This window comes from Sminthopsis crassicaudata, chromosome 3 (genome assembly GCF_048593235.1).
Source record: "Sminthopsis crassicaudata isolate SCR6 chromosome 3, ASM4859323v1, whole genome shotgun sequence".
Classification (NCBI taxonomy): domain Eukaryota; kingdom Metazoa; phylum Chordata; class Mammalia; order Dasyuromorphia; family Dasyuridae; genus Sminthopsis; species Sminthopsis crassicaudata.
The window spans coordinates 116590820-116617955 of record NC_133619.1 but is presented as its reverse complement, the minus strand read 5'-3'; the positions used below and the strand labels follow the sequence as shown (position 1 = coordinate 116617955).

The 27136-nt window shown below is 34.2% G+C and overlaps 1 long non-coding RNA gene across 1 annotated transcript in view; it reads left to right on the top strand.

Annotated features, from left to right (window-relative positions):
• The first annotated feature begins 3854 nt into the window (after positions 1-3854).
• LOC141564894 (uncharacterized) overlaps positions 3855-27136 on the top strand; it is a 32616-nt gene continuing 9334 nt past the window's right edge. Inside the window, exons 1-2 of the long non-coding RNA XR_012488788.1 lie at positions 3855-4069; positions 20633-20780. This is a non-coding gene — a long non-coding RNA (uncharacterized LOC141564894). The remainder of the gene's footprint in view (positions 4070-20632; positions 20781-27136) is intronic.

Genomic DNA, 27136 nt, shown 5'->3' with positions numbered 1-27136 from the left:
TTCTTCCTTAATCTTTTATGAGTCAGGTAGGTGGCTTAACGATTAGATCATGGATCTGAAGTGAGAAAAACCTAAATAAAAATTCTGCCTCAGATATGTGACATTGAGCAATTCATTTAAATGTTCTTTATTTCCTCAACCTGGATAACAACATCACCTGCCTCCCAAGATTGTTCTGAGAATCAAATGCAGTAACATAAGCAAAGACCTTTGCAAATCTTATGATATTGTATAAATCTGACATTTTGAGTATTATTATTATATTATTATTATTATTATTACAAATAGTATACACATTTGCAAGAGAGAAGGAACCTAATCTGTAGCCACAAAATAGGTCCATATTTGACCTTGGATCTGCTTTTCCCTTGCCCTAATCAAGTGAACTAGTCACAAATCAAAATGATTTCTAACTAAGATTACATATTGAATGACTAATTCCTCTAAGTAACACTTTTGATGTCCTATCCAAGTGACAGATTTCTTTCAAAGAAAACCACTGTGAATACATATCTTGGGTTCTTTTTTGAAGCACTCCCAAATGTTAAATCAGTTCACCAGGTCACCACATGCTCGCCTAAAGTTCAATCAAGTCATGACATGTGTTGGTTTAGTTTAATAGCAGAACCTCTACAAAAATGCACATGAGACAGAATGTGCTGACAAAGTAGTATTATAGTTGTTCTCTGGAAGCAAATGCTATTGACTCTCTTAAACCCCCTCATTGGAGTTTTTATTATATCGCTTCTAGTCTAAAAATAATAAATGTTGTCATAAGTCTAAGAAAACTCTTTAAGAGAATCAATCCATCATTTTGATGTTTGACAGTAACACTGGTCAACAAGTTTTACAGGAAATAACAGGAGGTTGCAATATGGAGCTATGCTTACTCCTTGGGTTTATTTTCAGACTCTATGCATATTCTCTAATTTTTCTTCAAAATGGAAGGTAACTTGGAATAAATGTCACAGCTAAGAGCCTTAGGGTATAGTAGCATTTGGGTAATAATTTGTCACTGTTGTTCAGTCATTTCAGTCATGTCTGGTTCTTCCTGATCCTATTTGGGATTTTCTTGAAAAAGATACTAGAGCTGTTTGTTGTTTCCTTCTCCAGCTCATTTTACAGAGGAGAAAACAGAGGCAAATAGGGTTAAATGACTTTTCCAAGGTCATATATTTAGATTTGAACTCAAGGAAGATGAGCCTTCCTGACTTTAGGCTCAGCACTCAATTCATTTGAGCAATAATAATTGTTCACATTTCTACAGCACTTAAAAATTTGCAAAGTTTGCTTTTCTCACAACAAGCCTGCAAAGAAAATTAATACAAATATTAGTAATCCCATTTTACAAGAAACCAGAAATTCAGAAAAGGTGACTTGACTTAAGTCACAGAGTAAGTGTTAGAAATCTCAGCTCTTCCAAGACTCCATGCTGTAAAGGAATGCTCATTCACAAATTCATTAAATAGAATACCACTTCTAAATCTAATAGAATGCCATGGCTGTCTTAACGAGGCCTTAGAGATCTTCTAGGCCAAAGTTTCATGAATGAATGAGGAATAATTTAAAAATTCAGGAGTAGAGACCAAGGCTCCTATCATCACTCCTCATTGCTTTCTAAAGTCCTTTAGTTTGTTTTAACCACCATGTCTTAGAAGAAAGGCCCTTAGTGTTTATTACAAATGTCTTTATTTCAGAAGTCTTGTGGCATTATGGCAGGGATCCTGCTTCAGTTTTAAAGGATCTTATACTGAGGCTCGTAATGGAGATAGAGAGTTTTACTTAAATTAGCAAATTGGAGAGGTCATGTGGCTTGTGAATAGGGAACTAAATCTTAGAGTTAAGAAAACCTGGATTCAAACCCAGAATCTGATAAAAGCTGGCTGTGTAATTCTGAGCAAGTCACTTAATTTCTCAGTGCTCCTCACTCATTCCTCACCAGGAGCACCTTCCACTGATGGCAATTATGAGGATAGGAAGACCAAAGTGAAACAAACTCTGCCTGAAAGAGCTTAATGTTCTAAGACTAAATATAGTAAGTGACAGAAAATACTTAACAACCATCTCTCAAAAAAAAAAAAAACCACACTTTTAAATTTAATCTGCATCATTAACATTTTCTACATCACTTTCTTAAATCTAGGCAATTATTAAACAAAATATTATTTACAGCATTTGCCAATTTCTGAAGGATAAATGATCATCCTGAAAAATTAACACTCAACTCCAATAAGCCAGTATGATCTCTTTGCCTATATAGGTACATACAAAATAGACACATGGATAAAAAAATTATCAAATGAGATAAAATTTCTATGTGCCAGTACATACAATAAATGTTTGTTCCCTCCTTTATCATTATAATAAGGAGAAACAAAACCATCAATCAAGAATTCTCAAACATGAATCATCTATTTTTCTCTCTTGCATTAATCTACATTTTTTTCCACCAACTTTAATTTAGACATTTAGAGAGGCTTGGGGATCAAACAAATACAGCTTTTAACAATGTTCAATCCAATAGAAGAATCTGAAATTTTAAGATATTCCTTTCTGGCCTTCTTGGGTTAAAAAGTCATAAAGAACAGAGGGATGAAAGAATGAACATTCAAAGATTAATATAGAATAAGGGTAATGAATTTTGCAGATTGATAGCAAATATGAATTGCACATGGATCTTTTTATCTTTATGTCTATCTTTACCTTTGCATCTATATCCTGATGATATAAGAGCAAACATTAAAAAACATATCTTTATGCATTAGGCCAAAAAAAATCTAAAATTCTCAACTATACATAGTATATAATGTATAACTATATACAATGTATAAATGAATATAGAAGAAGATTCACAAAAGGCATAAGAATTGATGGTTTCCCATATCACTTGACTTAGAAGAATATTATACAAGAGTCTGAGATGAACTTAAAACCCTAAGGTGAAAAGCTCATTTTAGGGTGGTCCAGACCAACATCATAGACCAAGATTCTTTTTCCACAAAGTTATATCATTTGGATGAGCATGGGGAAATTCAGTTCTCCCAATATTTGGTCCATATGGTATCAAACATCCATGTATTTGGATTCAATTGGATATAGAGATGATATGAGGCATCTTTGGCTTTTCATTCTGAAGTTTTTACATTGTACAGACAATAAAAGTCAGTTAAGTATTCTTACTTGGTTACGGTTGTAACTGAGAAAAACATTTTCTAAAATATCTTTTTTGGCTACAGGAAAGTAAAAACCTCTTATATATGTTCACACAAGTATGAGGAAATAACTATAAAAGCAAACTCTAGATCATCAGGTCAACAATCTAAAGATAGGCTTAACCCATTCTCAAATGGAAAAAGCATGGAAGCACTGGTTCTCTGAATCACATCTCTCAGAAACACATGCAAGTTTTGTTTTGGCAGGGCAGGGGTAAATTGATTTATGGAAGTCAATAGATCTAATTTTCAGGCAGATTTTGGCCCAACCCTTTCATCCCTCCCTTTAACTTTTCCAAGTTTCTTCAATCGTATGAGAAGAAAGATGCTAAATAAATTTAAGTTCCTTACTCCATTATAAACTCTGCAACAACATGGAAATCATATCTTACTCATCTAATTGCCTCCCCTCCTCCTGGTGCTTAGAACAATATCTTGCACATAGCAAGTACTCAATAAATGTCTATTTAATGAATGAGTAGTGTAAATTATTGACTTTAGGGCCAATGTCATACACATCTTTGTGCAAATGTTGTAACCTCGTGACCCCAAAGGGAAAGGTCTACATTTTAATCCTGCAACACTGAGGTTTGATGGATGACTATTCAGATTATTAGGACAACCATTGTATAATCCAAAGTGAGCGCTCCTTAGAAGAGCGAGAGGGGCCCCATTCTCCTCCAGTGCTAAACTGAACAGGAATACTCACATCTGGAAACAAGCAGGACAACCCAGAATGGCTTCAAGAGGAAATATGAATGGTCTCAGATAGGCTGGGGAAAGAAGTTCCCCTCCAAAGCAAACAAGAAGAACCCCGAATCATATTGCCTGCTATAGGTTAAGATTTGGAAAGACAGGTTAGTTTGGTTTGGCTTCCATTTTATTTATTTTCAAAACCCTTCTATTTCTCAGTATATATACATATATATATACTTTTTTTTTTTGGCTGAGGCAATTGGGTTAAGTGACTTGCCCAGGGTCACACAGCCAGCATATTTGTATATATTTACATATATTATATATTTTTGATAGAGCTTAGCAGACTGTTTGTACCTGAAACTATTTTTATATATAATGAAGACTTTAAGTAGAACAAAGATACATGGCTCTGTGGGATCTTTGTTTAACATCAATTAGTATTCCCTTGAAATATGGAGACACTTGAGAACTTCTCTGAGAGTGGTACCATTTAAATCCTAAGAATGTCACTCCATCAGGAATTTCATATTATTATATATATTCATATAGTTACATAATCAAAAAGTCATGTGTTAAAGGAATTTCATTATATATGTGAAAATCTATGTGTATGTGTGTATGTTCTGTCTCTGTGTGTATGTGTGTTTTTTCTGTTTCTCTCTCTCATTAGCTGATGATGTTTTGTATAAATTTCACTATTGTACCTAGTTTTAAAATTTGTATTATAATATTTGGTACATTGTATCTCCTCTACAAGATTGTAAGGATTTTTAGGGAAAAAACAGTATCTTATTTAACTCTGTATTCCCAGAATTTGGCATGGTACTCTGTACATAAGAGCCACATTGACATTAAATTGACTTTTTACAAATTCTATATGTATATACATATACATATATGACGCCACTATAATGATTCCAAAAAACTGATGAAATATACTTTCCATCTCTTGACAGAAAGGAGTTTAGTTCCATTTTCTCACATTTTTTTCTTTACCCATCATCTAAATAGAAATAGAACATGGGTCACTTTTGTCATATCCTCTCACTATTTGTCCTCTAACATTGAGTCTCATTACCATCCCTTTTCTCTCTTCACTGTGCAAATATTTCATTGTCTTCCCTAAAGCACTTGACTATATACATTTGGAAGTTTCATAGTTCAATATTTCAATACCTTACTTTTCATTAAACACGGCAATGGACAATTTGATATTTAAAATTTTTGTAAGGGAAATTTATACTTAGGACTTAGATAATATGAAGATAGATACCACAGAATTATTGCATTTTTAAACTGAAATGAATCTTAGCAGACATTTAGTACAACCCATACCTGAAAGGAATTCCCACTAATATCACGTCTAACAATTAATTATCTAGTTTTTGCCTGAAAATATCCAAGAAGAAAGAACCTACTATGTTGGAAGCAGCACATTCCTTTTTGGATAGTTCTAATTGTTAGCAAGTATTTTCCTGATATTTGACCACTTTATAACTTTTACCCATTGATCCTGGGTTTTGCCTGTAAAGACCAAACAGAACAAATGAAGATAGATATTATGTCTATCTCTACTTCACTGCAGGTTGAACATCCCCAGTTTCTTTAATTACTCTCTAAGACACTTCTCAGAGCCCTTTATCATCCTGGTCTCTCTTCTTCCCCTTGCACCTCTTCCAAAGTCTCTGGACACCCTTCAATTTAGCAATATCCTTCTTAAAATGGCATCCAGAACAGAACACAATTTTTCAGTGCAAAGTAGAGAAGGACTTGTTTCCGAAGTTATGCTCCTCTTAATCCAACTCAACATTACTCTATCACTAGCCCTTTTTGACTGACACATATATAAAAAGATACATAAAAATAAAAGGTTAAATAAGCATGACTACCTTATTCTGATATTTCCTCTGCAGTTCTTTCATGTAAGAAGTTCTTAGAGCCTCAAGGAAACATTAAAAAATATATAGAAAAGAACAGAGGAAATTTCAGAAAGGAATTCTCATAAGGCAAGGTTTGAAATGCTATCTTAAATTTTAAATATATAAATATACATGATATATAATATTATGATATATCACAATTGTAATATAATAATTATAATATATATCATATATATAAGTATAAATAAAATTTTAAACAAATAAAATATAAGGTTGTTTTTTAAAATCAAGCTGTATGTAATACAGTTTCATGGTGCCATATACAAACCCCTCTTTCTCTTCTCTGTATAAAGAAATATTCAAATTTGATGATGTTTGTTAAGTTTGTGGTAATAAAAATAAGGGGGTTTTGTTTTTTAACATGAGGGAAAGAGTTCTTAGGAAAATTTCTTCCTGACTTTTGCTAATGGTCATGAAGTCTGTACCTAAAAAGACATATGCACAGTTATTTGATTCTTCTTATGTTATAGCCAAGAATTATTCCATAAGAGTGAAGGATCTAGGGCAAAAAATATTGTCAAAAATTATTGTTTGTAACAGGGAAAATCTCTAAAAATCTTTGTGATTCTTAATAATCATGTCCTGGTTATCAAGGTATCTGCGAAGCTCCCTATTTCTATTACTACCATTACTACTACTACTACTACTACTACTACTACTACTACTACTACTACTACTACTACTATTACTATTACTACTACTACTATTACTTCTACTTCTACTATTGCTATTACAATATACACACACATGCATACATGCACATATACATACATATACATATATGTCTATTTATAATCATATAGATATATTTTTCTACTTCCAAAGCTACATTCATCTGGTAATAATTCTTTATTTTGTGACATTTCCCTGCTCTTCTTTCTCTCCCAGATGTTTCACCTTATGTGATCATACTGGGGGAGGGACACTGGTATCCATAGTTTACTTTTTGTGATATTTAAGAGGACCCTCAAATAGAATTTTAATAAAATTCATAAATAAGTATAACTACAAATAAATTTCTTATTTGTCTTAATTTTTTATTCCTAATTAATAGATTGTATAAGGGAATATCGATGGATTAAATACTTTTATTCAGACTTTGTACGTTAATAAAACTAGCATTCCCTTCACCTTAAAAAATGCCTACATTGCATTCTCTACAATTGCTCAGTCTTTTTCAGTCATGTGTGACACTTTGTGACTACATTGAAGGTTTTCTTGTCAAAGATACTAGATACAAAGATACTTCTCCAGCTCATTTTTTCACATGAGGAATCTGAGGCAAATAAATTTAAGTGGCCTGCCTAAATTCCTGAGTCTAAGTCCAATTCTCTACTCACTGAGCTACCTATGATTATTAATGATCATCTAATTAAAACATTCAATAGCCTCTTTTTAAAAATCTTCATCTTTTTTGATCTTTCTGCAACTTTTAGTAGCTGGCCATACCTTCCTTACTAGATCCTCTTTCCCTTTTTGAATAGGGAAAAAGGAAAGACAATCTCTTGGTTCTCATCCCACCTTTTCATCTGCTCTTCAATTGTCTCCTTAACTAGCTCTTCAGTGCTACCTAAACTTTGGTTCTTCTTTCCTTCCTTTCTATGTGTGCTGTCTTGGAAATATTAATCAATACCTTGGCTTCCACTTCATCCTCTATGCTTATCATAGAGCACATCATATCATATCATATCACTCATCTTCTATCCTCAAATCTCTATCTCCAGTATTAATCTCTCTTCTGAACTCAAGACTCACACTTTCATCTATATCTCCAGTGTAAACAATTTTCTTGTTAATAGAGAACTATCTAGTGTACACTGAACTGTGTTTAAGAATTGGCCAAGCTAGGGGGCAGTGGATAGAGTATCAGCCCTGAAGTCAGGAAGACCCGAGTTCAAATCTGGTCTCAGACACTTATCACTGCCTAGCTGTGTGACCCTGGGCAAGTCACTTAACCCCAACTGCCCTCAAAAAAAAAAATTGGCCAAGATATATCCCACCTGATTCTATATCCTGAATATTCTATAAGCATTTTACACCCATATCTATCTATGTCATGAAAGGTCAATCATTATTTTTCTCCAACCCTACCCCCCTCCTCTGACTTTATTATTTTTCCTTTATGGCATCATTTGCCTTTTATCCTGTGATTAAAACTTTCCTTTTGCTTTTCTTTCTGATTCTTCTCTCTTTCACCTAACATATGTAATAAGTTGTTAAGTCTCATCAATAAAATATTCACAAATCCTCTAACATCTATTATCTTCTGATGCTTATACTGATCTTCATTGTCCCCCCATCTAGATTATTGCAGAAGGTAGATTTTAAACTGAGAATTAAAGAAAGAAAAGACCTGGGTTTCCTATTCCAGGGTTACCTATTCCATGAGTCTCCTATTTCTTGATCTCTACAGCTTAAAATAGGAAAATAAACATAGAACTGGAAGGAACTTTGTTAGCATTTATTCCAATGCCCTCATTTCTCAAGTAAGGAAAGTGAGATTCAGAGAGTCTAAGATTACCCAGGCAGTAAGGGGAAGAACCATTCTCCCCCTCCTCAAATTTTCCTGTAATATTCTATCTGCTTTTTTGCTTCTTCCCTCGCTACCTGGTATTATACTTATTTATACTCCTAGTATATATTCCAATCATAGGAAACAGCTTGTGGACATTTCCTAAAGCAGAAGGTATCAATACCAAATCAGAGAAAATGTTGGTGATTCATTTGGATTGTAAAGAACACAAAGAGACATAATGTGAAAAAAACGGCCACAAAGGTAGATTTAGAGACAGATTGTGCAAGGTCACATATGGCAGGATAAGGATTTATATCTTACTTTATAAGCAGTAATGAACTACTGAAAGGTTTCGAGCAAGGGCATAACATGGTCAGACTTGTACTTCAGAAAGATTATTTCTGGCTGTTATATCAATCAATCAACAAGCATTTATTCAGCATATGTGTGCCTGGTACTCTGGTAGGTGGTGGTGATATATAGACAAAAATGGAAGTCTGTCTTAAAAGAACTTTCTTTTCAGGATATATAGATACATATGAATATAGAATTCCTCTGAACTCATTTTCTCTACTACCATAAATGCTATGTAGATTGACAACTTTACCCCTCAGGGAAGATAATTCCTAGGGATTAGGATTTCTATTTCTATTACTTATGAGCCCCCTATTATCAATCAACCAGTATACCTGTATCACCTTTCAGAAATGAGTATTGCTAAAGAGATAGAGAACAGTAGATGCAAACATAATCTACCTAAACTGAGAATATTTTCTCTACTCACACACACAATTTTCCCAGGAAAAGTGGATTTATACTTAAAATATATACAAGTAGTTAGGCACACATAGGTTTGAGGGGAACCACAAGACTCCAGTCATATACAAGAGGCTGAGACTTTCCTCCAGGTTCCTTTGTCACCTTTTTTTCCCTTGGAATCCTCATAAGTTCCCCTCTTGTGCACTTCTCTGCCAATCTCCAAGTATCTGTCCCATTTTAGAGACTAAAGTTAGCAAATCTATCATGTGGGAATCCCTTCACTTGTTGCTATTCTCAGATGATGGCCTTTCTACCTCTGCCTATTGGAGCTTTTTTGCATACTGCTCCACTTGACAAACTCTTAGGTGAGCAACTTCTGCTAATCACTAGTAGCCAGTGGGACCTTTGATGATCTAATGAATTTCTGTCACCAGAGTATTACTTCCTTTCTTGAAATATTCATTCATCTAAGACCAAGAAAGACTAAATACTGAACACCCAATGTATTCATGTACTCCCAGAAACATGGTGACCAAGAGATAGAACAGCCAGCCTTCCTCACTCATGTAAGCAGAACACAGTAGTTCTGCCGCATGTGTTCTCCCATGTTCTCCTCCATGAAGGAAAAAGAGCAAAAAAGATCACAGAGGACAAATCACTCCTTTTATATGAGCTTTGAAGAAAACAGTATAAGATGTCAGACTTCAGACTTGGGGAAAGTCTATGCAAAGACACGATAACAGAAAATGAAATATTTGTGAGGAATAAGAAAAAAGCCAATTTGGCTGGACAACAGAATACAAGAAGTTGGGGATAATGACGTGTCCAATTCTTAATACATTTTGTTTGAGGGAATGGCAAGACATCCGAGTGGAGTTCCCCAGCAGGCAGTTGAAGACTTGATTCTAGAGCTCAAGAAAACAAATGGGACTGGACGTAGAGATTTGGGAAGTTGATGCTGAAACTTATTTCGTAGCACTCCTCTCCAATTAATATTCTACACTGAATATTCTACATTTAAGATTCTCATCAAACTGAATTCTTTGTCTCTGCACAAATTACTGTCTTGCCTTTTTGCCCTTGATTCATTTTACGCTGAAAATATCCTCCCTCTCCTTTTTGCTTAATGAATTCCTACCCTACCCATCCTTAAAAGCCCAATTCAAATGCCACCTTCCCTAGGAAACCTTACCTGACATTCTCCATAGGCAATAAATAGCCTTCGCTCTCAAACCTTACAGAATATTTTGCATCTATCCAAAGAATTCACCATGTAATCTTGCATATTAAAGTCAATTGCCTTTGTTGGAGAATGCTTTTTTTTAAGATAGTATATGAATGTAGTGGGGATATTAATGTGGTGTAAAAATGACAGATAAGAAGAATGCAAAGAAATCTAGAGAGATGTCTATAAACTGATGTAGATCAAAATAAGCAGAACCAAAAGGACAAGTAACTATAGTAACTACAACAAAACAAGTCAGACTCTGAGTAAAGAAAAACCATGGAAGTCTTGGGAACAGAAAACATAGCTGAATCTCAGGTGGCCATTACAACAGAATATCTCAGGTGATGACAATCAGATATTATCATTGTTTGAGACATTTTGTTAATTTTTTTTCTTTTCTTTCTTTTTCTATTTTGGATGCTGAATCAAGGGATCTGGAGGGGGATATATGTGTTCATATGTGGACATATACATATCTATAGAAAGAGAAATATTTACCTATTATACATATAAACTGCTTTTGTGACTTATACCTCTACTTGATCGTATATGCCATCATGTCAAGGACTTTATCTAAATGCTGTATCTCTTCAAGTGCCTACCATAGAACTCTACCTAAATTAGACATTTAATTAAAGGAGGAAAAGGAAACAGAGGAAATACAGTGACATGAATTAGAAAATCCTATCACTTCAACAAGGATCATGGTAAAGATTGTGTTCTCAACTCTGGAGATTTTCATTCATTCTTTCTTTATTTTTTCATGTGTCCAAGCATAACATCAGGGAGGATTCAAAATATATAACACCAAATTACCAGTTTAAAAAAAAAAAATATATATATATATGTATGTATATATTAGTAGAAGAAGATTTTCTCATCTGGCCAGTATGCTCCAAAACAAGGAAGGTGAAAATTCAGCAAAACAAGACAGATATACACCTTCCTTATGGAGATGTCACTGTGTGCCTTCTCTCTTTTACCACTACAGGTCATTTATAAATGAGAAAGAGTAGAATCTGGCACAAATTATAAATTACCCCTCTAATACATGTGTCTTTCTTCCTGCTACTTCCTGTTCCCTCTAATGATGAATTTCTTTACTTCCTCCAAAAGCTGCCAAGCTTTTTCTCCTTTTTGGCTTTTTAAATTTTGTTCTTCTTGTCTCTCTTCTCCCACTCCTCCCAACCCCAGTCAAGAATGCTGGTTTTGCTTTACTCTTTCACCCATCTAAATCCTATTATACAATAACGTTCGCTAAAAGGATCACTAAAAGGAAGTAAATGAATAATGAAAAAACAAGGAAAGATTGCTTATCTCCTACCTCCATGGAACCTTTCAACCATTCTAACCACACTCCTTCTTTGAACTCCTATGATACTTTAAGCCACCGTTTAACACTTAATTGTACTCTAATGATTGTAATTTATTGAATTCAGATGTTTATGTTTACTCTCTCCAGTTAGACTATAAACTCCTTTAGGGGAGGGATCATGCTATGTTTAGTAAGAATTTAGCTCAGCTAGGGCCATATTCATAAAGCATGCTAAGTATTGCCTCTCCTAAATCTGGGTGACCATGTGGAAAAGGACAGGAGTGACATTCTTCCTTCCATGTGTAACTCATTGTTAATGGGTTTGCACTGTGAGATGAGGAATCCTCTTATTGGCTGTAGATTTGCTGATTCCGTGGATTTACAAAAGAGGAGGATTCCTGGTCCTTTATCAGTGTTCAGTGACCTAAAGAGGCCTTTGATACCTGATCCAGGAATGGTAACTCTGAGTACTCCATAAGGATGGCCCTCAATATATAAGAAATAACTTTCCCCTCCTAACTTGACAGTGTCCTTTCTAAGCAGGGAAACCACATCATTTGGCAATCATGGATATGGTAAAATGACCTCAGTCTTCTCCTTGGATCTTTTTGGCACCAGGTAGAAGAGAATATCCAACTAAGTACCATCAGTAAAATTAATGGGTACAAACAGTTAAAACAGATAATTAAGAAGAAATTTGACGGTTTGGTTCTGAGATATTGTGCAACCCTTTGTCAAGTTTGGAAAAATATTAGAGACAGCCTTGCAACAAAGTTGGGTTGGCTGAGAAATTTTAGAAAAACGAAGCAAGCTGTCAAAAAAAATACAGATTGATTAACAGATTCATTTGAAAGTATCTCAAAACAAGTAGGTGTAGGTTATGGAACATAATAGAATTTTAAGCTATTCATGACACACTACAGGGGGAAAAAGGTCAGCTATACTGTGCCTTCAGTTTTTAGTGCTTATGAAAGGCAGTGAATCATCATTGCTCATGCTTTGAGAAAACGAGACAAGACTAATGTGTCATCTATCATTTCCTTTCTATTTTCAGGACAGTAAGCATAGAGGCCCTCCAATTTGGCTGGGGGAAGCCAAGAATTTTTAAAGTTTTATCACATGTGACAAGCCACAGATTCCCTTGTCCCTGAGAAGGGATTGTTGGCTTCCAACAAGCATGGATGCCAGTGACTCCAAATTGTAATAACACTAATGGGATCCATGCTTCAGGATGTTCCCTGAACACTGAGAGATGCTGTCCACACAGAGTGACTTTTTAGGAATTTGTGACTAGATGGAGAATTAGTCTTTTCAAATTATGAATATTCTTGTGCTCCAAAGCTCCTGCTTTCCTACCACCTGATGGGTATACTCTAAGATCTCTAAAAATAAATTTCATTCTAATCTTAAAATTGTCTTGGCCTCTAATACTGAAGATAATATAAAGATACCTATTTGGGGTTCCCCCTCCTCAAGAGGTTTTTAATCCATTTTGGGGAGATTATTTAGTAGAAGACAGCAGGAACAACCTGCTCATTAACTTAAATACTCTGACAAAAAAAGATAAAACATGACTAACAAGCATGAATTATCATCTTAATTAGTAAGAGCTCTGAAATAGGAAAACTGACTCTTATATCTGGGGAGCAAGATTCTACTATTATTGCTTGCATTTTACAACTGAAAAAAAATTGGTTTCATAACATTTTAAGTTGAGTTATACTGTGCCTATATTATCATGAAAATGGAAGCCCACTTAGAGATAGCAAAAATTATCTTTATATCTAGTTGGAGGTTTTCAGTAACTGATTTTTAAAAATCTTATTGATATCTTTTCTTTTTACATAAACTTTTATTCTGAGTTTATTTTTATCCTCTCCAGTGAAATATCTCTTCTGAAACTAGGGACCAGACCTATGATTTCATTGTTATAAAGAATTCCCAGGCAAGGAATTCTCTCCACCAATGCAAGTCTGCACCTTCTCTCCCAATTAGAGTTTTAAAGACTTGCCCAGACCATTGAGAAATTGTGACTTCCTCAAAGACCTATAACCAGTATGAAGTGGAGATAAAACTGGAACTCATGTTTTCCTGGCTCTTTCTTTACTAAGTTAAGTTGCTCCTATCTCTCTCTCCTTTTTGAAGCAATCAAGAGTTAAGTGACTTCCCCAAAGTCACACAGCTACTAAGGGTCTGATGCTGGACTTGAAATCAGGTCCTTCTGACTCCAGGGCTGATACTCTATCTGTTACACCATCTAGCTGCTCCATTCCCATTTCTTGTAACAAGGATTTTCCAATGAAATCTGGGGATGCTTGTGGGAGAAGTTCAACAAAATTGTTCAACATATCTACAAGTATATGTTGTAATCCACACCTATAGTCCCCCAACTCATCAAAGACAGAAAAGTACTGCACTTTCTTAATTCTTCTCTGGACACAATAACTTTTTTGAAAAAAAATTTTTTTTCAAGATAGCATTCTTGTATTTGGTATCTATCCAAAGGTAAATATATACATACATGCATACACACACATATATACACACACATTTTTAAAAATGACCAACATATATTTAACCATAGTTTTAAAAGTGAATTTAGTTCTACTGAAAGACAATGACAAATGGATTTATATTGTTTGACGTTTTCTGGCCCTTCCCACACACAAAAATGTCCAAACAGGTACAAACTATGAAATAAATGTCACTGGATTCTCAGACTGTCCACACATCAGAGTAAACACTTAAAAAAAATTATTCACCTTGACTACCCATAAAACCATCTTTTTCCTCCACTCTCATTTCCTTTGAATATCTATAGATGTAAAGATCTGCCTAGATCCATTCACATAATAAAAGCTATCAAATTCTTCCCAACTTCAAATATGTGCAAATAAACATAGGAAAACCTGAATAACAAGATAAATTGGCCATGACAATCTCAGTGGAAAATTAACCATTTTATGTCAAGGATTCCCTTTGCCGGTCTACTGAAATTTTCTATTAGAATATTTTTCAATGTATAAAATAAAACACATAGGATTATAAAGGAAATCTATTATAAATACATTTACCAAAAAATTTTTTTTAAAGTTCACAGGCCTCAGGATAAGAATCCCTTTTATAGAAAAACATTTCTTACAGCCTAACATTTTCCCTCATATAAATTTCACCAAAAATCAAATTTAGATTTAGAAAAGGCAGGAAATCTGTGGGGATGTGCAAGTAGATTCATCTATTTCAAACTGTGTGGAAGGAAAACATCTCATAAGGTCATGGCTTGAATCAGCCCTTAGTGCTAAGAATATTCTCTGCTAGGATATGGCAAACCAACAGAGAGAATAAATCAAGTCTTATTCTTGTCTTACTTGAATCTTTGTGGGGTGGAAGGCAGTCTTGCTGGTCTCTATAGTTTGCTTTCTTTTTATGTACCTATGTATCTGTGTACTTCTTTGTTTCCCCTAGAATCAAAGTTATCAAACTGGCCCTAGAATGCCTATTTGCATTATGTTCCAGACCTGCCCAGTACAAGGAAGTCAAGAGCATTTCACACCAAGACCTGTTCTTGAAAGATCTGCAGCCCAAAGTCTAAACCAGAAAGAATCAGATAAGCTCTGATTAAGCAGACATGATTATGATGTTTATCCAAATTAAATCTCTAAGCATTTATGTTTACCCATCATTAGTTCTTACATAATCACATTAGGTCAACAACAAGTTGCCATTCATGGCTGTTGATACTGGCTTCAGAAAAGTGAGTTGACTTTTCCTACAGCAGATCCATAGCATTCCTACCTTAAGCTACAGGGCCATTTTTCAAAAACCAAGAGACTTGACTACCTCAGACTCAAAACCTAGAGAGAATAATCATGACCCAGGAAGAAATAGAGACACAGGACTGGAAGAATCCATAATGACTTTGAGATCCAGACCTATAAAGGCAATAGAATCGGGGATACACATTTAGTATGGAAAGGGACTTTGCAGGTCACCTAGGAAAGACTTCTCATTATATAGACTATGGAAACTATGGTGCAGTAGTGATGTGACTTGCCCAAAGCCACAGGTAGTAGGATTAGGAGGACATGTAGTTTGTTTTTATGGGGAAATTATTTTTCTCTTTTTTTCTTTAATTGTTAAAATGGCTTTACTTTGAAAATGATTTTTTTTTAAATTTCCAGAGTCACTTCAGCTTTACATGCTCCTTACCTTAATGCAATAATACAGTTCTTCAGGAAGACCTTTCTTATCCAAGTATCGGCATGCAAATAAGTCAACCTAGCCTCCCACTTTGCTTTTATAATTTCCATATCCAGTATGACAAGTTTTCCTAGGACAGGCCTGCAACCACAGACACATGTTTCACCCTGTTGAGACCCAGCAACAGGTAAAGCAAACCTGGTCTCCTCTTGGTATAGTCAGGCACTCAATGTAACACCCACACAGAATAGTGGTAGAAGCCAAAAGTGGGGAAAACTTTCCACCCGTTTGCTTCCAAAGCACACTAAGGAAGAAAAAGAGGTTCAGAGTATGTAGACAAGCCCAAACCTTTCCATTTATTTGTGTGTGTGTGTGTGTGTGTGTGTGTGCACGTTCCTGCATCATTGTGCTGTACATAGCAAGATTGAGTAAGATGACGTTTAGAAGTCATCACTTTGGAAGTTCAGAGAATTAAAAAAGACTCAGGAAAAATCCTATGCTCTTCCTTTTCTTGATTTTCTTTTCTATACTATCTCTAAAATAGAAATACTTCATTGATAGGTTTATATTAAAATGATTTCTGTATTAACTTCAGTTTGACTTTTCTCTTATTGATGAGTTTCTAACTGGCCCCAGGAAGTTTCAGCTGCGCATATCATTACATTTAGACTGTTACTAAAATGTGAGGAGAGTAACTAAGCTGTTAGAAAAGGATTTACCAATGTCAAGTAAATGGCACGAATGATTTTAACCTGCCAACTAGACTTAATTTCTCCTCTTCTTTCCATCTACAAAAATACAGAAGCATTCATTCAGAACTCAAAGCAAAGAGCCCTTCTCTCAAAAGATAAAACCACCACAAAATTCATCTAGAAAGCTAGTTTAAAATTATTCCTCTAACTTAACAAAAGCTATTTCTTTTTTTCCTTAAAAAAGAATAAAAAAGAGGATCAATAAAACATTTGTTTATGTTTAATAGACAATTCTAAGAAATTGCCACTAAAAGATATGAAAATAGAAATGATATCAAGTATATGCTGTTGATTCAATAAATCAATCAATAAAAGAACAAACCCATCAAAGGCAGAAGCTCTATATTTAACCATCTGAAAAATAGATGCATATGTGATACCACTGTGCCTCTAAATTTTTTTCTTTATAAATTGCCCACAACGACAAGCACTTCTGACTTTCAAAATTAGTCCTGACGTCAGTAGATGATTCATGCCCTGAAGAGATCCCCATTTGGGTTCTCACACTACTCAAAAGACAGAATGCCTAGGTCAGATCACATTTGTCTCTCTCCTGATTGAGCTCTGAGTCCCCTGAGGTGCCAGAGTCCTCATCTTCTTTCCTCTGTGCCTTAAGCTTTACATCACAATAATAATTTTATGGAGTTTGAGGCAATTCTGCTGGAAACAATAAGCTTTAATTTTTTTCAAAAATTTTCCATACACAGGTTTCTTTTAATATTCTTTATGACTGTTACTTTGATGTATATGCCAAGCAGGATAAACTCATGAAAGGCATCCCTCCTAATGAACACAGAGAGCTTTCTATAACTGCCATAGCCAGTTTGACTAGTTCAATGGGTGTGTACATTTAACTTTTAGTTGAGCAATATCCAATTTGGCAAAGATGTGGAATAATCTGGGAGGGTTTTTTTTTTTTTTTTTGCTTGTTTGTTTTAATTACTAACAAGCCTTGAAAAACTATTAATATATACAGATATAGTACAAAGAATTAAAGTCATAAATTCATCTACTTCCTATATACTACTGCATGTATATACATACACATACACACTAGTTATATTCAGCAGTTAAAAAGAATATGGAGATAATGGAAAATTATCTGATTTAGCAGAAAGAAGATTTTTATATTATTATCTCCTAGAGGGAAGAGATTATTCTTTGTTTCTGATAACCACCCACCCAATAGAATCTCAATAAAGACCAGGTTCATCAAGTGAAATAAGTGTCAAAAATTGGACACAGTTCCACTCTTCCTACTTGCTAGCTTTATGATGTTAAGCCAAACATGAGTTTTCTGCCTCTTTTCCCACTTATTAAGAGAGAAACATTTCTTCATTGGCAGTCAGGAAAATTAGGACTAAAAATAAAATCATCAGACCCATTTGTCGATATAGAGGGCAAAAGACAAATTGTTATATACCAGAATAAAGTCTGTATAAATCTAATGACTCATTTCTCTGTTGTCTGTCTTGACCCCTTTTTGAAACATTTGATGCTACTGACCACCCTCTTCTGCTGATAATTGACTTCCTCACTAGTTTTCTTGTTGCCATTCTCTATCGGTTTCCTCTTGCCAATCTGAGAATCCTCAAGCAGTTTACTTTACTGGAGTATAATCCATTTATTATCCCATAACCCCAGCTATCCTCAAAGCTCTGTCCTAGTCTTTTTTATTTTATGATATCCCATATTTTGGCGATCTAATCAGTCTCTATGGCTTAAATTAGCATTTCTATGTAGATAATTTCCAGATTCAGTCCTAGGCTGTTTCTTGAGCTCCAATTTCATATTGCCAGTTTCCAATTGGATACCTCCAAATGGCTGAAATAAAGGTATTTAAAGCTTAATGTCCAAAACGAAAATACATTACCTCCTCTCCTATACGCATACCTCCTTCAAACTTCCCTAGTGGTGAAGATACTACTATTCTTCTATCACTCAAGTTTCTAAGAATGAAGATAGTTCAACTTTTCCCACTCCAAATCTAGAAAGCCTTGAGTCAAGAAGAGGGATTAGGAAGAGTAACAGTATAGGTAAGAAATAGGATGGGGACTATGTAAGTAGAAAAAAGGGAAAGATGTCACAAATGTTTTAGAATTAAGAACAAGATTTAGCTGTAGATTGAATGTATGGATTAAATGGAAAATAAGGAGTAGAAGTTGATGTTAAGGTTAGTTTTTCCCTAAAAGGCACTGAGACCGTCCTTGAGACTTCATTAATGGTTTTGTGAGACTGTTGATGTGACGTCTTTATTACCTAAATTCAAAATAGCCAGGAGGAACCAGAGAGGATCTCAGATATTTGGCTGATGATTGCATATGATGGGAAATTTGCTTAGTGCTCAAGGCCTGTTCTTATCAAATATACTCCTACTATGGCTAACTAAATTTGTATGTTAACTCTTCAATGATCTACTAGTTTCTTGTTTGTTCCATTGTTAAACTAAAACTACCAGGGCAGTGGTCTAGGAAAGGCTTCAGTAGAACTAGAGAAATATATAAGGGGAGTAGACTTGGAGGGAACACAATGTTAAAAGAACCGTGATGAATATGACAACCAATCGTTCTTGTTCAGCTTGCCCTACTCATTCTTTCCCACCACAAAATGAAATGAAAAATGGGAAGAGGGAAGAGAGGAACTGTGCTCATATACTTACTACCCAGAACCCAGAGCTTTCAAACTAAGGGAGCACATACAACAATCACAAGATTTTCAGATGAGCTGGATTTGAGTCTCCTAGGAGATGAGGAAAGAGAGAAACAATATGCAATTTTATCCAGATAACTGATAAAATGGTAACTGCAATCTCATCATGATTGACTACAGCTCTTTATAACCTATAAATTTTTGATTTGAGAGAAAATATTTGATTCAGCATAACAAAACACCACTTTGAAATCTCTTTTCAGAAAGGATATCTACTATCCATATATCAAAATTATAATTCCTTGAAATAACAACATAAATCATAAACGTATGGTAAGATATGCAATAAAGAGGCTCACTGCTGGGATAGAGGAACTCTAGCACATAGTGAAAGTTGAAAGAAATTCCCTTTGGATGGTGAAGTCTCTCATATATTCTTATTTGCAGAAGACATGAAGACAATTACATCAAACTCTGTTATATTCCAGGACCTCCTAGAATATACTTGGAACTATTCAAAACAACAACAAAAAAAAGTACTACCTCACTATCTACACAAGAAAGGCCATCTGGATGAAGAATATCTATTGCTCAGATTATAAAATGCTACTGGGTGGGCAACCAATAGCACTTATTCATGTATATGTATCTGGGTTAGACAGTATCTGTGTTTGTGCATTTCCCTCCCTCCCCTCATGTCTCCCACCTAAACTCCTCTTCACAAAATCCTTCACTTCCTTCAAAACATAGCTCATGCAGTACTGTCTAAGAGGCATCTAGGTGTTCAGTGGGTAGAATGATGAATCTAAGTTAAAAAGACTTTCAAATAATATTTGTAAACCACTTTGCAAACTTTTAGTGTTATGAAAATATCATTTGTCATCATCTTCATCGTTACAATCATCATCAATTATCTTCTGCACAAAATCTTTCCTGATCCATTTAATTTTGATGTCTTCCCTCCCTTTAAACCTTGTATTGTTCTATATATATTTATATATGTACATCTTGTTTTTTACAATAGAATGTAAAGCTCCTAACCTACTAATACATCCAAAAGAACTTTATGAATATAACAAAATATTCTTTGTAGAAATAAAGATAGACCTAAATAATTGGAGAAGCATTAATTCTTCAGGGATAGGCTGAGCACATATTATTAAAATGACAATACCTACCTAAACAAGTTTATGGATTCAATGCCATATCAATTAAACCACCAAAGAATTACTTTATAAAGCCAAAAAAAAAAAAAAAACCCAACCATAATCTACATTTATTTTAAAGTTTGAAAAGTTCTTTACAAATATTACTTCATTTGATCCTTGCATCTAATCCTTTGTTCTTCTTATTCCTACTTTAGAGATGAAAACATTGAGTCAAACAGAAGTTAAGTCACACATCTAGTAAGTGTCTGAAGCCAAATCTGAACTCCAAGTCCAGCACTCTATCCACTGTACCATCTCTCTTCCTGCTTGCTCAATGACAAAATCCAAATGGAATATCAAAAGGTAAAGAATTGTAAAGGAAATAATGAAAAAAAAAAGTAGGAAGGGAGGATAGGACCTAGCAACATTAGATTTCAAACTATACTGTAAAGCAGTAACTATCAAAATGATTTGATAATGGTTAAAAATAGAAAGGTCAATAAGTGGAACACATTAAGCATAAAACATAATGGGGAGAAAAAAGAAAAAAAGAAAATAATGGAAGCAAATCAAACTGTGGCCTAGGGTAAACCTGTGGTCCTAAGCTCACTATTCAACAACTGCTAGAAAAACTGGACAGCAATCTGGCAGAAAGGAGATTTAGATCAATACCTGCCTTTCTGAACCCTGCAGCTTGCGAATTCAAAGCCAAAAACTTTCTTGAAAAGAATGATGCTTCAAATTTAAATTTATCTGGCATAGATGTGATTGCTGTCAAGATAGATTATAAAGGACAAGCCAAGAAACTGCAACAATTAATGGGAAATGATATTACAATATCTAGGATTGAGGTTGGTGGGGTTTTTTTTGTTTGTTTTTTTTTTTTGGTCTGTATCTGTATGGGCTATTGCAGAGTATCTGGCACATATTCTTTTACTTAATAAATGATTTTACTTACTTTGATTAATTGATACAAATGCACGAGTTGAGCCAAAAATTGATCAGAAGGAAGAATGGACCAGAGATTGCCTTCAGGAAATAACAACTAACATTGATACAGCACCTAGTACGTGCTAGCACAATATTAAACACTTTACAAATATTATCTCATTCTATCCTTGTAAACATCCTGACAGATAGGTGCACTTATTAGGAAATAGCAATTTTACAATTGAGGAAACTAAGGCAGATGAAGGTGAAACAACTTACCCAGAGGTCATACAACTAGTAAAACTGAGGCTGGATTTTAACTCGGATCTTCCTGACTCCAGCCCCAGCACTTTATCCACTCTATCACCTAGCTGTCCCTAGAATAAGCTACAAATTGATACATGATTCAGATTGTAAACAAAGTAAAACAGTAAGGAAAACATTCTTTCAGATCTATGAATACAAGAGAAGATTGTGACCAAACAAGAATAGAAAGGAGCAAAGAAGAGTAAAAAGTATAATTTTGATTTCCTAAAATTAATTATTCCCTAAGGAAATCTAACACAAATATATTAGAAGGAAAACATATCTTAGAAGGGAAAAATATTTTTGCAGCAAGGTATATAAGGAATCAATTCAAGTTTATAAAAAAAATAAAAGCCATTCCCCAATTGATAAATGGCCATAAGATATGAATAGGCAGTATTCAAGGGAGGAAACATAAGCTATCAACAGCCATATAAAAATGTTCTAAATCACTACTAATTAAGAAATGAAAACTAAAATGTTCTACCTCATGTGCATAAAATTAGAAAAACTGACAAATAAAGAAAATAAATTCTGAAGGGGCTGTGGGAAAATAGGCACATTAATACTCTATTAGTAGGGCTGTGGATTAGTCCAGTCATTCTTGAAAACAATTTGGAATTATGCCCACAAATCTACTAAACTAAATAATTCAAAGTTACTAAAAATAAGTTGGTAACTAAAAGTTACTAAACTGTTACCTAGCAATATCACCATTAGGCCTATAATCCAAAGATATGGAAAAAGAACCTAAATGTAGCAACTTTTTCTGTGGTGGCAAAGAACTAGAACCTAAAAGGATATTCTTGAATTGCAGAATGGTATATGAATATAATGGAATATTATCGTGCTATAAGAAATGACAAAAGGGATTCTTTGAAAATAACAATAATTTGCATGAGCTAATACTAAGTGAAATGAGCAAAACAAAGAGATTTTTATTGCAGTAACAATAATATTGGAAAGCCCCTTAAAAGGTTTAAGAATTCTGATCAATCTAATCGCCAATCATTATTCTAAGGGAATAGTGATGATGTTTACTATCCACTTCCTGACAAAGAAGTTACTTACGAGCTCAAGGAGACATATTTTTGGACATAATCAGTGTGTGAATTTGTTTTGTTTGACTACGCATACTTGTTACAAGGGTTATGTGTTTCTTTTTGGTGAAAGGAATTATTTCAAATTTATTTTGTTAATTGAAAATAACTGAATGCAAACTTGTATGTTGAGTACTTAAGAGCTCATTTTGGGATTTTTTTGGTCATTATATTTCCCAGGGTTTACCCTAGTGTTTGGCACATTGTAAGTGCTTAATATATACTTAATAATTGGGTGATTAAGAAAAGCAGACTTGATTCCCTTCAGCAAATTACAAAGTTCCTTGAAGCTCCTCTTAAAAATAAAGACCCATTTTTAACACCAGCATTTACTAGTGTTGTTATTTAGACATAAACATGGAACCCAAAAGTCTCTGAAAAATTTAAAATAAATATCAGATATTTTAATCCTGTATTTCAATAAATGTTCATCCTTTTTTTCCAAGGGAAAAATGAGTATCACTCAGAGGGCTTTTGGAGAGACAAATGAGAGATATAAATAGCTTGTAGAATTGAAGTAATGATGAATTTCAAAGAAAATGTCATCAATGAAATTATGATAGGAAAACATGAAGTACTTTTGTGGCAAGTGCAAGTGAAAAAGGTGAATAGCTTGTATGCTTTAATGGTATTCCCAAGATTTCTGGGAAGGCACCCAGATTGCTGTGTGGATCCCTTGTGGCAAAATTATGGAAAGATGTGGGGAAGAGAAATACACAAATGTGCAAAGTATAGATGGGTTGCTATCTGTCTCCTTGGAAAGAACATCAAAATGATAAAAGCATAGATATATTTGAGTATTAAATTAAATTGCACAGAATCAAGCACTGATCTCTGAGGTTCTACATTAAGATATTATCAGTGCCTGAATGTGAGTTCTTACAGGAACCTCCATTTTGGAAAAGAACACATATATATGTCCCACTTTCTGGACTTTGCCTCCCTTTCTCCATGTGGGTACTTACCTGCTTTTCAGTTTCCTTGCATAAATTGTCTTCCCTCATTAGAATGTAACCTCCTTGGGTACAGGGATTATCTTTCTTTTTGTTTCTATTTATGTCATGATCTTATATAACCTATGATAAAGATTCTTAACTTTTTGTTTTTGCCATGAATACTTCTGGCATTTTGGTGAAACCTATGGATCCATTCTCAGAATAATATTTTTTAAAATAATTTAAAGAAATGTTGCATTTCAATCAGAGATTAGTGAAGATAAAAATGTATTATGTACTTAACAATTCACACAACCACAGCAATCTGTCCAGGAAGCTCTTGCAGTTCCGTGGACCCCGGATTATTATTGCAAGAGCCTCCTAATTGGACTGCCAGCTTCCAGTCTCTCTCCAGATGAAGATGTTTCGGGAGCTCTGTATGGCGTGCAGAGTCATAACTAAGAATTTTCAGTCCTTGAGCAAATATCACAACCTATACTTACAGTAAGTTGCACAAAATATACTTTCAGTTCTGTCATGTAAAAATGAATAAGTGACCTCTAAGGTTCCTTCCTGGTATGATAGGAGCAATAATTGCCACATACGTTAGACTAGCATTTCCTTGAAATGTATTGAAACTAATCTTGAAACGTAATTGGTCCAGGGGATCGATATTTGGGATTTCTGGTGGTCTAAGTACAAACCCCAGCTTAGTATGAGGCAGTTTCTCTCCTGAGGACTAACACAGTTTATCAACATGGCCAAAATAGGGGCAGGAAAGCCGAATCATTGTTACTTCCTTGTTAAATATCTTTTCCAGACTATGATTAAGTAAACTGTTTTTTTCTCTTTTTACAATAGAATGTGAGAATTGCAAAAAAAAAAAAAAAAAAAAAAAAAAAATTGGCCACAGTAAAATATATTAAATATTCTGCCACCATTTAACTCTTTATGTAAAAATAATTCAGAAAATCCATCTCATTAGTATGCAAAGTTGCTTTCATTTTTAATAAAGAATAAAATTATATATATGAAAGAACTGTTTAAAATAAATTTTTTATGATTTATTATAAGTAAATGTTTTGTTTGTATATTTTGTATACTATATGCCTAGGACCACATAAAAATTTCTTGAGCAAAAAAAGGAGTTGGAAATGGAAAAAGTCTGAAGAAACCTGCTTTAGAGAACTCTATTTGCATTAGTGAGATACCGTGGGCCAATATATGGAGTACAAAGGTTAATGTGCTTTAATAAGCTATATGGAAAGAATTGCTCCAGAAGTTTCTGCTGACAACATATAGCAAGAGTCCAAAGTTTAAGTACTTTATATCAACAATAATGATAGGAAATTAGTGTTTTATTGTATTTGAGATTCTTAATAATATTGCATAGCTGAGGAGTTATACTAAGTCACATCCTGAGCCTTTTCCATTGGATCTTTATAACTAAATACCTGGCTAAAAGAAAGGTAGAACTCTTAAATTATTCTTGCATATTGCATTTTCCAAGGCTTGGTACAAATATTTGTACATAATAGGTGATTAATAAATGTTTACTAACTGACTTTCCTGAAAATAGCCCTAAGAGACAGGTAGTGCAAATATTATTAGACCCTTTTCACAGATGATAAAATTAAGGCTCAGAGAATTTAAAAGGCTTGAACACTTTCACTTACCTTAAGAGCAAGACTATTTTGTCTCCTTTCAAGGTTCTGGGGTAACCCTAAGAGGTTAGGATATCTCTCTAATGGTATAATTTAGAAGTCCCTATTCATTATGTTCTTCCCATTATTAATCACCAGTGACTGCCACTACAGCATCATTTGACCAAGTGATCTCTCTTCAATATTTACCAAAAAAAGGAGAAAAACAGTATAGCAAGGAATTATAAAACATCTACACCCACTTGCCCAAACCCAGAGCATATTCTCCCCTCCATATATTCAATCATTGGGAAAAGTGGACTCATATTTAAAGTGGTCATTGTCAAACATTTGCCCCAGCAAAGTCACACCTAAGTGCAGCATAACTGATGAATGAGCTGCTCCATTGCTTGGGCCCAGTGTCTTGCTATCATGTTAGTTCACAGCTAGGCTCAGTCTAGTAACTAGGTCATTCCTAGAACTAGCTCCTTACTAGATTTTGTTGCTAGGACTACCAATAGACTCTATGATGGACTCCAGTTCGTATATCTCTGGTGGCTTTATTTGTTTTAAGATGTTTATAGCCACACTATGTAGAAATGCAAAAAAAAAAAAAAAAAAAAAAGGAAAGAGAGAGGGAGAGTGGGAGGGAGGGAAGGAAGGAAGGAAAGAAGGAAAGAAGGAAGGAAGGAAGGAAGGAAGGAAGGAAGGAAGGAAGGAAGGAAGGAAGGAAGGAAGGAAGGAAGGAAGGAAGGAAGGAAGGAAGGAAGGAAGGAAGGAAGGAAGGAAGGAAGGAAGGAAGGAAGAGATTATGATCTGGTGATGAATCACTCAGAATTTAGCTGGCTGATCTTCAAACAGCAGATCATCTTTAGGCTCCTGCTAATAGTTTTCAACTTGGTAGAGCATCACATAACTAACATTCTCTTAGTATAAATTACAAAAACACAGCTTCATCCCTATACCATGGTAAGTTTTCTAAGTAAGAGTTTAGTGAAATTTTATTTGCATATAGGCTTATTTTTTATTATAAAATTTGTTATTTCTTTTTAAATTATCAGTCCTGTATTCTATGCTCCCAGAATTTTGGCATTCAAAAGCTGAATAATCAAATAAACTACTCTGCTTCTAATATATTAATAAAAGAAAGATTACATGATAAAGAATACCCAGAAAAGAGAAAGAATCAGCGCAATCTTTTAAAATGTCTATCTGGCTATCCGTGCCAATAGCTATGAAAATCGACCATTCCTTTTGACCCAGTAATGTTACCTGGAATATATTCCAAAGAAATAATAATAATTAAAAAGAAAAATATTAATTTGTATAAAGGTGAATAAAGTAAATGAAAAGAAATGAATTTTGAAATCCTGTTTTCTTGGTTGTCAATTTTCATTTTTAAATCAATTTTTAAATGGTTTGTATTTAGGATCTACAAAATGCCAGACAATGTGCTAATAATGGGATAACAAAAACAAAAATGGAATGGCCCTTGTCTTCAAGGAATTTACAAGCCCCATGAAACACATAGACAATAAAAAATCCTTTTATATTCTATTCCAAAATTGAACATTTCAATGGTAGAACTAAGATGAAAAAAAGACATATTGATATCACTTTTAATCTGATTTTATATCATTTCCTGTCTCTTAAGTAAAATATACCACCATAAGCCCCTAATATTTTCTTTTTTATCTTTTTTTAACCTATTGATGTAACCTAGCTTTAAAAAAAGATATTGGACTTGTTGATATTCCTGGATTTGAAGTACAGTTCCAAGAGTTAAAGGGCAACTAGCATAGTGG